General features: G+C 38.9%; 1 pseudogene; it reads left to right on the top strand.

Moving 5' to 3' along the window:
- The first annotated feature begins 13,189 nt into the window (after window positions 1–13,189).
- On the top strand, window positions 13,190–13,308 carry LOC120614586 (uncharacterized; annotated as a pseudogene).
- Window positions 13,309–14,140: the final 832 nt, after the last annotated feature.

Genomic DNA, 14,140 nt, shown 5'->3' with positions numbered 1-14,140 from the left:
GTGATGTCACTAAGGGTGAGGGAGAGGACGGAGGTCTGTATCCCACCACAGGGAGGGCTGGTGACACTCTGTGTCGACCCCCCGAGCTGTGCCTTCCTCCAGGACTGTAGACGCTCTCGCCCACTGTGCAAGGAGGTGAAAGCTTAAGTCAGGTATGTTTGGGGGAATGGAAGAATTCCTCTGGGAATTAAAGAAAAGCTGGCCTGAAAGATGCTCTGTCGTTTAGGAAAACACGCACGCACACACACACACACGCACGCACACGCACACACGAGCAGAAAGTGAAGAGCCGGAGGCTCAGATGGAAACAGAAGCGAGTGACCTGCCCCGCACCGTAAAGACTGGAGGTTTAGAAAGATTCAGCCACAGAGAATTCTCTTTACAATCCCGTTGGGCGAGGATGAGCATTCTCCCTTTTACAGAGCGAAAACCGACCAAGGCTGTCAGTAAGTAGCTTGCCAGCCACAGATAACAGCGGGGAGGCAACTCCCGAGGGCACAGATCCCCCGGGACACGCCTTAAACGTTGCTAATTCAGGACAGAGACGCAAGCTGTGAACAGTTAAGAGGTACAAAGTATTCGAAGGGTCAGAGGCAGTACAAACGAACACACTTTACATCAGTGATCATGGCTCCTGGCTCTCCCATTCACACCAGAAATGACACCTGATTGGAAGGGTCAGAGCAGGTTTTGCTACAAAAATAGAAGGCAATCGAGCATTTCACCGGATCATAGCGCAGCAACTTTAAGTATAGTTTGGACATAGAGGTAGAGAGTAATTTGATGTGTAGCTATGGTGTGTCAATAATTCTGGCTTCTGGAGACAATCAGTCACTCTGTATATCGATAGATATATCTGTATGTATATTAATCTATATATATTAACCTCTCTCTATACATGCATAGAAGAAAATACCGCCAGTGAAGATTCAGAATCAATATCAAGTATTGATTCGGTCTGGTTTCTAAATTATCTTTCCTTTAAGGAAGGCCATTTAAGTGCCCAAAGAACGTTTCTCCTAATTTCGACACCTTGCCCTGTTGTTACAGCTGCCACCTTAGAGTAACTGTAGCCACTTTCAACTAAAATGTCAGAAACCTCTAGAGCTTTTTATGCAGCTCCACCTTCACCCCTGGACTCCGGGCTGGCCACACGTCAAACACATGTCCATGAAGTCCTCTCCCAGCGGGCTGGTGTGCAGGCCACTGCCATCGTGTGTCCATCTCTAAGGAGTCTTGTGAGAGCGGTACCTTCCTGCTGCTTTTACAGCCGAGGGCTCCAGATCTCAGAGAACGATCCAGGTTATGTGGCCGGCGAGCGACAGGGGAAGCGGACCCAACACTGAATGCGGGCTGCAGAGCCAGCTCCCACGCAGCCCACCGCAGAGTCGAGCTGATCTCGTGACAAGGCGTGTGCCAGCTTTCCAGGTGACTACCGCCCTTTCCTGAAATGGTACATCGCATTTTTCATCGACTCTTAGGTGTGTGCCCGTCTGTAGGTAGGATAGCTTTGCGCCATAAGGCCGAGGGAAAACACGCAATTAGCACAGGTGTCTTATTTTCGTGTGCAGCTCGTTTTTCCACCAACGCCCTGCAGCTCTTTTCCACGCCCCCACCCCGCGCCACCCCGCTTTTTTGCTGCCTGTCTGGACTGACTCTATCCTCAGAACCTCCCTTCACTGATGTCCCTGCTCCCTCCCCCTAAGTCTGAGGTCCCCTGGCCAGCGTCTTTCCTTCTCGGGCCACCAAAGCCACAGTTTCCCCCCGCAAGCTTTTTGTATATTTCTGCATTGCTCGTTCTGGGCAACGTTTGTGTTTCAGCTACTCATTTCAGGCCTTGTAACGTCCTTCGATGACATACACAATGTTACCTATTGCAACGTGATTGAATATTATTTCTCGGGCAAAATTCAATAATGGCATCAAAGACCCTTTAGATAATGAGTACAGACAGGTGGTCACTGCTATGCTTTAGGAAAAAGAAACTCAGAAGGAAATACTCTTAAGGGAACATAAAGAGTTTTGTTTGTTTTTCATATTTATTAAGCATAGGTATAAGTGTGGGAAAATAAAGTTCAAAAAAACCTTTTGTTCCATACGGAAAACAAAATAAAAAACAATGAACTATTATTATATATTGAGTAATACTGCCTAAATAGCATATATGCATGTATGAAATTGCCTCATAAAATATGTTTTAAATACAATCATGTGGCAGAGTAACTACCTGTCGAATTTGAGCGATTCTTCAGAATTCATACCGAGGGGAAGGATGCTGTCGTGTGAACGCTATTATATAACTCATAATTATTATTTCATGCTGAAAAGAGAAGCTGAATGAGATATTCTATATGGAACAGAAAATTAAATTTTTACATTAATATTAATTTACTTACGTGACTTTACAGAAACCATCGTTAAATTTAAATTGAGCAAATTCTTTGATATTATACCAAAAGCTCAAGCACAAAAGAAAAAACAAACTTTATCAAAATTAAAATCTTTTATGCTTCAAAGGATCTATTAAAAAAATAAAAAGAAATTAATTGAAAAAATAAATAGGAAAAAAAGTAAAAAGAATGTACAAAGACAACGTGTAGAAGGGAAGAAAATTTTTGTAATTCACTGCAGATATCTAATAGGGAGCCGAATCTAGAATACAGAAGTACACGTGCATCTCGATAATAAAAACACAACCTAATTTTAAAGTGGACAAAGGATTTGAGTAGATATTTCTTAAAAAAAAAGATATTCAAACTGCCAAAAAAGCACATGAAAAGGCGTGTGATGTAATTAGTCATGAGAGAAATACAAATCCTTCACAAGCACGAGCGTGGCTAGTATCAGATAGTCAGACAACACCAAGAGTTGGCGAAGATGCGAAGACATAAGAACTCTCCCGCAGTGCTGGCAGGACGGGAAACTGTGCGTTTACTGTGGAACACGATCTGGCAGTTTCTCAAATGGTTAAACATAGACTTACCATGCGACCCAGCAATTCCGCCCCTACAAATATACACGAGATAAATTAAAACGTACATCTACCCGAAACACTGGTGGGCGAATGTTCACGGGAACATTATTCACAATAACCAAAAGTTGGAAACAACCCAAACGCCCATCAACTGATAAATAAACCAAGATATAGAAAATCCATACAACGGAATAAATATTGGACCATGAAGAGGAACGGAACAGCGGCACACGCTACAATCTGGTTAATCCTTGAAAACATGATGCCATGTGAAAGAAACTGGTAACGTAAGGCTACTGATTACGTGATTCCATTTATATAAAACATCCAGAAAGGACAAATCTATAGCGGCCAAAACAAAGATTTGTGCTTGCTGAGAACTGGGAGGAGGAGGGGTGGTGACCGCCGAGGAGAGCGGGACTATTTTTAGAAGTTATAAAATTGGCCGTGATGACGGCTACACACATCTGTGACTATACTAAAGACCCTGGAATTGTACCTGTTAAATGGGTGACTCGTATGGCACGTGAAGTCCACCTCAGTACAGCCGCTGTTACAACATTCGATTCAGCAAGTTTTAAAACCCTGATATCAAATTTCAATATTTACCACAAGGTAAATGGAGATCTCACTGATACATTTTAAAGACATTTTGCTAACTTTATTAAAATTATTCCACTTGGTCTAATGAAAGTAACAATAACCGCTAACACTTTTGAGCTCTTAGATGGCAGACATTGGTCTAAGAATTATGCGCATTTTACATCACATTTATTTTAACCCAAACGATCATCTACATCTAATACAGTAGATTCTGTCAATTACCTGTGCTTACAATACGATCATGCTATCATACATAGAGGTTAAGAAACATAAGTTTCACAGATGTCAACTGATGAGGTCTTGGGACTATAAAGGAGATACGATTTGACTTTTTTGCATTATTTATTCAGAAATCTGGTTTTAGTAAGTTTTTTCAGCATTATCAATTATTTAATGTCCACGGTGTAGCCAATTATGTCTATATTTGCCAGAATTTACATGTTATCTGAATAAACAGACTCTATGGAAATCATGTTAGATGAAGACCTGCTATTGCCATAACTAGCTATATATACATATATAAAATAATACAAGGTACAGAGAAACGAAATAAAACAACACCACTTTTAAAGAGATTAATGCAATAAATGAAAAAGTAACAAATAAAAATGAAGAAAGATTTCACAGTCTGAAGAATAACTGAGTGGCAATCCAGAGCTTTCTGTTAAGATAAATTATCCATCAAATGTAACGTGGAATAAAGACATATTTAGTCCTGCAACATTTATCGCTCGTGAATCTCCTTTGAAGAAATTATTAGAGCAGGCGGTCCTCCAGCATGTAACAGAAATCCAGAAACGAGGTTATCGCATCTGGGACGTGAGAGGCCGTGGGCTGGACGGCAGCGGACGGCTTCTAGAAGCTGAGCAGGATGGCGGAACTTCCGCAGACCTGGAGCAGTCGACTAGCGGAACAAACTGAGATGGGAATGGAATTTTATCTAAGGTTCCAGGGACGTGGTATGTCCCCCGAACGTTCAACTGGGAGAAAACCCCAGCATGTGAAGCAATTTAAAGAGGGTTAGTTTTCAAGCGGACGTGTCGAGGAGGAGAACTTAGTGACAGCTTCACAGAAAATATACACATGCACACGCATGCACGCACGCACGGGCAGAGAAAACGAGAGAATTATATACAACTCGAACGTGAAAACTGGGAAATTAAATGAACTGTGGTATATTACGTGAATGAGCTGTGGATATTCACAAAGCCACAACTGTAAAAATATTGAATTGTGTTTAGCAAAAATTACTGGAAAGTATCGAAAGGGCGAGATTAGAGGAAATCTAGGTGGCTGTTTTCACAGGCAGGTGCTGATGGGGAGGAGAGGGGAAAGCTACCTCTGTACCTCGAACCGTAGCCAGTTAATTGATAAATAGATATAACTCAAAAAAATCAATTAAGTATAACATAATCATGTTTTAGAAACAGGTGTATACATACGTCGGCTATCATGGTTGAAAGGGGCAATTTTTCCAATTGAGGGTGAGAAGAACTAGGAGAAAAAGGGTTTTTCGTTACATAATTTTTGTTAGTATTCGCATCTCACCTCTATTTACATGATGGTGAAAACATTTAAAAAGTCAAAAACCATTAAAACTATGAAAAAGTTGAATAGTTCGTAAATAAATATATATGTACTCTCCCTCAGAATTGGCAGTTTTGACATTTTTTGTCTAGATACTTTTTGGTTTGCTTGTCTTTTTCTTTTATTTTGCTTTTAAGGAATAAATTCTTACAGATAATTTTGAGGGCCCATCTCTTTCCCACTGTCGTGCTATTATTGGGGAGATGATATGTATTCTTCTGGTATGTAATTTTGTATTTTAATACATGAACTATTCATGTATAAAACAAAGATTTTTTTTTTACAGTTTTTAAATTTTTACATAAATATTAAATAGTTTTAAAAGCAAATCAAAGGTCTTCTCGGGAATTATTAGCTTGTATTATGAGTTTCGAAAACGTATTGAAAATATCAAGCACCAAAGTTAAACTACTTACGCTTTTTGATATCACCCAATGTAATAAATCCCATGCATTTTACCGAGAGTGAGATCCAAAACCTCTCGCTTTATACTTATTAATTCTTACTTTATGCAATGGAAATGTCATGCTGGCTTCATTTTCTAGCTCAGAGCAGATTAGCAGCAAGGAGGCCTGTGATAACAGCAAGCAGTCGCAAACCAACTATAAGAAATGAGACAGGTAAATTACCCCACAAAGGCACTGGGAACCGTTGTCTGGAGTCACTTGATGTGCACGCCAGCAGCTCTCTGGGCCACAGCGGGATCTTGGTGGCCACCGAGAGTTCTAAGTGTCCATAATGATAACAGAATCACCAGGGGTAAAAGGAAGCTCCATACAGACAGGAGACAGGGCAACGACGCTTAAAATGAAGGACCGACATCTTTAAGTTGACAGGTAAATCTTCCAAAGAATTTTTCTAAGGATGTCAGAAAAAAAAACAAAATGTCTCTATAATTAGCAGGAGATTTAGAGGAGAGAGTTTCGGTTGAAAGATGTAGTGCACATGCATAAAATCGAAGGCGTGGAGTAAAACATTTAGAAACACCTTGCAAAAGGAGGAAATAGGAATCTCCTTGGAACATTTTTTGAGTAACAAGAGGCAGGCCAGGCCTGGGAAGTGCTGAAGTCCACACTAGTGGCTCCGTGAAAAATCAAAAGAGAGAACAGCTTTGTGAAACAAATATGTTATACACATTGCAAAAAAAAAAAAAAACCCACAAATCATGAATGGGAATAAATATGGTAATCTCAAATTTAGCCTTAAGCGTCTTTCTTATACTTTAGCGATGCTGACTTGCGTTCTGTGTGTCTACCTAAAACCAAATCAAGTGGTTTGCCCATCGGGCCAGACGGGATCCCTTCGTTTTTGTGGTCCCTGACCCTGTTCTGTCATAGAACTGTTCAGGAACCTGAAAGCAAATGTGAACTCTGACCCAGAAAAGATACTATCACTAAATTAAAATATATTTTCATATAAGTTCAGGCAGACCAAGAATTCACTAAATCTCCTATGCAGAGTCTAGGGTATTTCTTTAAGTTTCTAATAACTGAAGTAAAATAGTCCCTTGATTTATAAACAGTTCTTTGAAAAAGTTCTATTTAACTGAATGTTCGTCTTTTTTAGGCAGCAAAGTTGAAGAACAAGGCTTCAGGCACAGGGTCTGTGTGTGTGTGGTACCCTTCGGGCCCAAACCCCGCTTCCCTCACCTCCCTGAGTGTTGGTCCGTTTTTCACCTCTGGAATATTATTTTCAATGAACGGAAGAGATGAATAATCTGAATAAATGCGTTTTCATCTTAAAAGAAAAAAAACTCAGCTTATGTGTTTGTGATACTCTGCCATCACATTTTAACCAACGTTTACAAAGAGAGGGTTGCGTTAACTAGAAAATTTCTAATGTCCTTTTGCAATTGAGCCACCTTTGTTGATCAGTGAAGTGACTAAGACAAAGGAGAAAGTACAGAAAGGAAGAGGAAGAAATGAAAACAAAGGTAAGAAAACAAAACACATTCACAGGCGCCACCGGTCACCTGACCACCCCCCACCACACTTAGGAAGGCACGCGCGCTATGTTAAAAAAAAGAATGTTGTGAACAATACTGTCCGTTTTTAAAATCACTTGGAGCAATACACACAGAGGTAAATGCATGGTTAAATGGAGTTTTATTTCATAACATGCTCATGGTGCCAGTGTGCCTCATGGGGAATCAGAGGAACTTTTTTTTCCACTTACCTGCATTTTCTAAGTTTTCGTTTTTTAATTCATTTTTTACGAAATAAAAGACTACAGAATAAAAAAAATTAATACGAAATAAAACTTACTAACACTTTAAGGAATGGCAGATACTTTAATAATAACCAAATAATTATTTTTTCTAATGATCTAAAGTGCACAACTTTTTAAATATGGAAAATAAAAATATTTTTATAAATATTTTTAAAGAAAAAGAACATGCTCACATTTAGGGACCCTGAACTGTAGTTGAGAGTTCATCAAATGGTGTAGGAAAAAAAAAATGTTTCAAAGAGATATTTCTAAGGACATACATAGTATGTAAAATCTGATATGCCTAAGCTATGTCGACCTAAGAGGGTATCACATTGCTAAGGTCATGGATTCTGCTGAGCGCAGGTTTAGCCGAGTGAAACGCAATGCTTTCACACTTAATGAAATGTGGATGATATCTTCCTAGGATCTGAGAGTTAAAACATTCCACTGGCTTTGAATTACGCAAGTCGTAAGCATCTTAAATTGCTTTTAAAGGAGAATGCAGTTAAGTGAAAGACAGATTTCCTAACTCTGAATTGGGTAATTTTTCAGAAAGTTGTAAGTAAGTGCAAAGAGTGTTATAAAAGAAATTAATATTCGGTATCATATGTGCCAGTGTAACCTACACATCTCATAAACACCATGCATTTGAAAATGTATATTTTTGATATTCATAATAATTGCTCCTTATGCAAGTGAATGGGGAAAAAAGATATTAGTTATAGAGGGCATAAACTTAGAACATAAAAAGTAAAACTAACATTTTACTTTTTAATAATATTCAGAAAATTGCATAAATTGTGGCTCCAGGTTCAAAACCGAAAGCGTCCATCATACTCCCTATGCCATTTACTGATACTTTACTAATCTGATATCGAATCCATGAGAATGTTAAATAAATCTAATGAATTAATGCTAATAAAAGCCTCATTCCTAAAAATAAGGCAAGTTTATTTTTGCTCGTTTCTCCTAAATTATATAGTGCTGCATATATATTGATCTTCACTTATAATTTTGTGGATTAAATTAAATCAGATTCTCCCATTGATTCAAAGATTAAAGGTTACTTTATACAACTGATCAATTGTTACTTATTACCAACAAATTCATAGAGTTTTATTATTCTTATAGAATAAGTTAAAGTTTGTCATTTTGTGTCATTAATACAATGTTTTCCACTGTACAGTGGCTATTATGCAGTGTTAACTCTCTGGGATGCAAAACGTTTCAAAAACAAAACTTTTGAATGACAAAAAAGTTTCTCTCACCAAACAAATAAAAAAAGGAGGAGTTTGTTACCTAAGTCGAGCTGGTCTCGGACATTGATACACAGATGAGAATCATGAGTTCCTAAAAGGAGCCCGTTATATGCAACGTATCGGTGACACCCTTGACGACGACATCCTCGTCACTTTCTTGCCAGCAGGATTTAGCAAGACTCTAACTTTGCTTTAAAGTCGAGGCCAAAGAAAACCCCCAGGAACGGATAGCCAAGGGATGTAGACCTTCCCCTCGGCGCTTCCAACCGCTAAGGCTGAATCCAAAATCTCACAAATGAGATTTTGTAAGAGTAACAAATAAATCAGATCAGACATAAAGTCAACTGCTTAATAAAGCGATTGTTTCTTATCCATCTCTAATCTCCATTGTCCGTCACGTTTTCAATATCCAGTAAGCACTTACTAAACCTTGTTGAATGAATCGCATGCCTATACTGGCCCACGAAGAGGAATATACGTTGCCCATTTTTGATTCTCCATAATGAATGAGGCCTTCAGGTGACCGATGACAAGGAACATCGGGGTGAGGGTGTAATCCTTTTCTTCCAAAGAAAAAGTAACCCTCGCTCTCGTGATCCTTTGGGATGCAAGGACCATGAAGTTAGATATGAAGCTGGATTTCAGAAGTGTCTATTCCATGGTTACATGTGAGCAGACAGACTTACGAAGGAGTTGAGACATTGCTTAAATTCATACTTTCCGAAATTCACTGTCAGAAGATATTTACATACTTTTTTCTATTATATTAAATGTACTCATTTTATCTGATAATATGTTACATCAGAATTTATAGACTGTTACAGAATCATCTACGATCATCTATTTATACAGTAAATACTTATGAAACAGGAATTAGATGACCCTTAGTATTCGTTTCCTTGACGGCTCGTTGATTTTTTCCCAAACAGGTGCCAATAAAGACTGCCAAGAAAGAATCAGATGTTTGAACTATCCTATTAAAATCCATTCATTTGCTTACATATTAGCCATTCATTGTACTCTTTCCTAATAGCTATTATTCATCACATAGTATACTAGGTGCCGGGATGACAGAGAAAAATGAGCTCGAGTCTCTGTCACCAAGAAGCTCAGAGGTCAAATTAGGCTGGAGAAATGGGGGCCAAGGCTGCTAAGAGCCTTATTTGCCATGATAAGACTTTGGCAGGTTATGGATAGATATTAGAGGATTTGACCAGAGGAGTCTGGATAGGAGGACGCGACGTATTTGAAGAAGGAAAAGATGTGCATTAAAACCATGGAAATGAAAATAAAGATGAAATAGATTGAGATGGACACAGGGGGCGTCTAATGAGAACTGGCTGCAGAGAGGAGGGTGAGGTCTGAGCTTCTAACCTGAGACCCCTCACAGATAATGGCGCTGTGACGTAAGAACCGCGAGGGATTATAACGTGTGTAACGGGCGATTAGCCCTGGGCAGCGGGAATTTGCGAGAGCATTCTAGGCAGGAGAGAAACGTTTTGGTGTGTAGAGGTTAAAGCCGGGGAAAAAAAATAAATAAATAAATAAAAAGGGATGAGCATCAAGTACAGAGACACGTGGAACACCGCCATTTAAAAACGAGCGTGGTGGGAATACGGACACTTTAGAAATTTAATGTGAACTTTATCCTAGGTACTAGTCAAAGTTTAGAACAAGATGTAATCCTAATTATAGCTAGACTAATTGGTTTTATCGATGATGGAGAAACTACTTCACAGTGAATCCTGATCTTATCATTGTAAGCATTAATTTTCAGCCTTACCTGTACAGAAATTCCAGTTTGGGGAGGATTAACAATTAGAAGGTGTACAGAACACAGAGAAACGAGGACTTTTTGGACTTCGCGAAAGATGAATTGCCTGCTGTATAATTACGGCATGCACTTTGCAATTCCAGGATATGCTTACTCCCAGTTCTGCAGTCTGCTCTGTCCGACATTAATCTAGGCACCCGAACTTTCTCAAGATTACTATTCACACTGGTGTATATCTTTCTCATCCCGCGATGAGTCACCTAACTGTATTTTAAATATAATCAGATTTCTTTAGGCAAGCGTGTAGTTGGGTTTCCCTTTTTAATCTAACCCACCTTATGATGAAATGTTTATAGTATCTACATTTTACGCTGTTATTGATCGGTTGGACTTAAATCTGCCATGTTGGTATTTGTTTTGATTTGTGCCTTCTGAGCTGAGTTTTTTTCTGCCTTCTTTGGATTTAGTCATTTTTATGATCCCCTTTCCTCTGTTCTATTGTTTTACTAACTATACTTCCTCATTTAACTTTTCCGTGGCTGTTCCAGGAGTTGTACATCATTTACCTGTCGCGGCCCACCTTTACATGATAGGACACTCTTTACGTAAAACATAAGATGCCAACAACAGTAGACACGCGTTTTCCGCTCTCGGCACTGGTGTAATTGTTGGCATACTTTTATTTCCATGTAGTCTAGGAACCATATAAGAAACATTATTTTTGCTTTAAGTAGTAAGTTATTTTTAGAAGTTTTAAAATTAAATATCGCATATTTGCCGTACTCAGAAACTTTCTTTGATTTAGATTCGTCTCTATAACGTATAATTTTGCCTGAAGAGCTTAATTAACATTTCTTACAGTACTAGTGCACTGATGACAAATTATCACAAATTTTGTATCTCTTAAATGTGTTTATTTCACATAATTTTTTGATGGATATTTCAACTACGCATAGAATTCAAGAATGAGTGTGTGTGTGCGTGCGTGCGTGTGTGTGTGTGTGTGTGTTCTGTATTATGTCTTTTTCTGCTTGGATTTCATTTGGATTCTCGGATCTGTGGATTTATTGTTTCAATCAAGTTGGAAAAATCTGGCAATTTCTTCCATTTTTTTCCCGCTTCCTCTCTCTGTGATTTCAATGCTTGATATTTCCCAGTTTCCTGAAATTCCTTTTGTTTCTTTTTATTTTCAGTCTCTTTCCTTGATGTGCCCCATTTGGAGCAATCTCTATTTTAGTGTCTTAAAGATCACTGATTTTTATTTATTCTGTGGTGTAAACTCTGCTGCTGTATCATTCATCGATATTTTTATTTCACATATTGTAGTTTTCAACTCTCGAAATTCCACTTGGTTCTTATTCATCTTTCATTTATCTCCTCTTTATGTTCAGATTTTCCTGCATATCTTTGAGCATAATACGTATTTTCAATTGTCTACTAGGTACATCTTTTTTTTATTTCCGGTTCTATTTTTAATAATTGATATTTTCCAGGATATTTGTCTCATTTCCTCCTTCTTCACATGCCCATTAATTTTGTTAGATACTTGACTTTTTTTATGTTTTTGAAAGTAGGGTTTTGTTGTATTTTTCAAGAGTATTATATGTTGTTCTGGCAGGCATTTGAGTTACTGGAAGAAAAGTTTGATCCTATCAAACCTCGCTGTCATGTTCTTTTTAACGGGGCTACGATGGCAGAACCCATCCGCCACTTTTATGGTGCATCGATCCTGGGGGCTCCATGGCTCTCTCTTGTATCAAAGAGTTCTCTCTATTCTGGCTTATTAGAATTGGAATAATGTCTAGTCCTGGGTGAGCTCTGGGGACTTGCCTCACAGCTTCTTTGTAATTTTTCTTTCCTAGAAATTCCTTTGCCTGCTCACTTTGGATTTTGGTCTAAGATTTTAAGATACACCGTTAGCCAAACAAACACCCAGTGATGCCTCCTGCGAAGATTTCAGGACCAAACTTTTTTTTTTTTTTCCCCCCCGGAATGGCTTCCTTTACTTCCCAGGCTGAAAATTAAGTCACTTCAGACTTCCTGTTCTCCCCTTGAATTCATTTTCCCTGAACTACATTCCAGAATTACCTACAGGCAGAAAGCACATACAAGAGACAAACACATCTTGTTTTCTTCCTTTCTCTCAAGGATCACAGTCCTGCTTGCCTGTCATTCAATATCTGAAAATAGCTCTTCCCTATGGTTTTCTAGTTGTTTATGGAGAGAGATTAATCCCAGGCCTATTTCCCTCATACATACAAAGTAGTGGCTTTGTCGTGTAGTCTTAAAGTTAAATAAAAACGCTCCTGAGCAATATTTTAAAAAATTATATCTGATGGTCTATGTGATTATAATACACTGGTTTTTAAAATTCTGAAATCCTAGCATCAAGTGGTGAGTTACGGTTAAATTATTATCTTCAAAAGTTGTTACACAAGCTCCGCTTAATTCGGTCTAGCAAATGTTCACAGAAATGAAGACATTTTAAGAGCAACTTGGAAGTCGTTGTAAAGGCAAATCATTTTGTATAAGCTCTTCATGTTTTAAAGATCTATATTCTACCTAAGAGAACATGAAAATATAATATTTTGTAGGAAACATTACATCTGAAACAAAAAAAAAGTACAGAAGAAAATGCTTCCTCTAGTTTGCTTTCTATTAGATCAAAAGTACCAAAACTTTTATTCCTTACATTCAACACCCTTTTAGTTTAAAATGTCTTCACTTTTATAGACCTAAAGATTTAATTAAGAAAAATACTGGGTAAAAGAATAAATGCTAGTCTATGGCCACGCCACCCTGAACGTGCCCGATCCCATCTGATCTTGGAAGCTAAGCAGGGTCGGGCCTGGTTAGGACTTGGATGCGAGGCCACCTAGGAAGACCAGGTGCTGTAGACATAGAAAATAATATAAATAAATAAGTAAGTAAGTAAATAAGGGATATTGTAAACTGACAAGGCCCTTGCAATCTGTGAGGGCTACCAAGGGTTGCTTCATCTAAAAAAATAATAGTAATAAATTAAAAAAAAAAGAATAAATGTTCAACAAGAGCTCTTGAAAGTAATTGACATGTTGTATGTAATGATCCACAAACACAGAGAGCTCAATTAGATTGTGCTTACAGGCACAGTTATCGAGAGCTGTGGTTCTTGACCAGGAAGCAGGGTGTTCATGAAAAAAATTAATGACACTTGCTAAAGCATGAAGATTTTATTCGAAGGGCACTATCGTGACACTTTTGGAGAAAACACAATGAAATTCTGCTTTCGGGGAGAGCGGTGGCCTCAACTCTGAACACACACGGGCGAATGGGGATTTCTGGCCAAGGAAGAAGGCGGAAGCTGGTAGATATAAAACTACCAGGAGGAAATGCCAGGGATGAGAGAGATTCTGGCTAAATCGCCCTAACAAGATTTTTCCTGAAGACAGGCCAGGGTGATGGCATATCGTCTGGGGGGCGGTGGGGCACGAGGACCGGTCAGATTTCAAGGGCAGTCAGACCTGGGGTGAGGCTAAGCTGACCGAGAGGGGCCTCGCTGACACGGGTCAAAGCAGAAGTCCACACGGAATTGCCAAAGTCAGGCCTAGCTGAAAAAGAGCTCAAAGGCGCCCACGCACTGTTTGGTCAATGAGAACATCTTTGTCGGAATGGCAGACTCTGCCTCTGAGTCTCTGTCCCTGTCTCACACTCTCATCATCCACGCACGGCACACGCGCACAGAAAATATCT

This window comes from Pteropus medius, unplaced genomic scaffold, assembly GCF_902729225.1.
Source record: "Pteropus medius unplaced genomic scaffold, Ma_sr-lr_union100, whole genome shotgun sequence".
Taxonomy (NCBI): Eukaryota; Metazoa; Chordata; class Mammalia; order Chiroptera; family Pteropodidae; genus Pteropus; species Pteropus medius.
The sequence above is the reverse complement of the archived record's forward strand: the minus strand, read 5'-3'. Positions and strand labels throughout refer to the sequence as shown.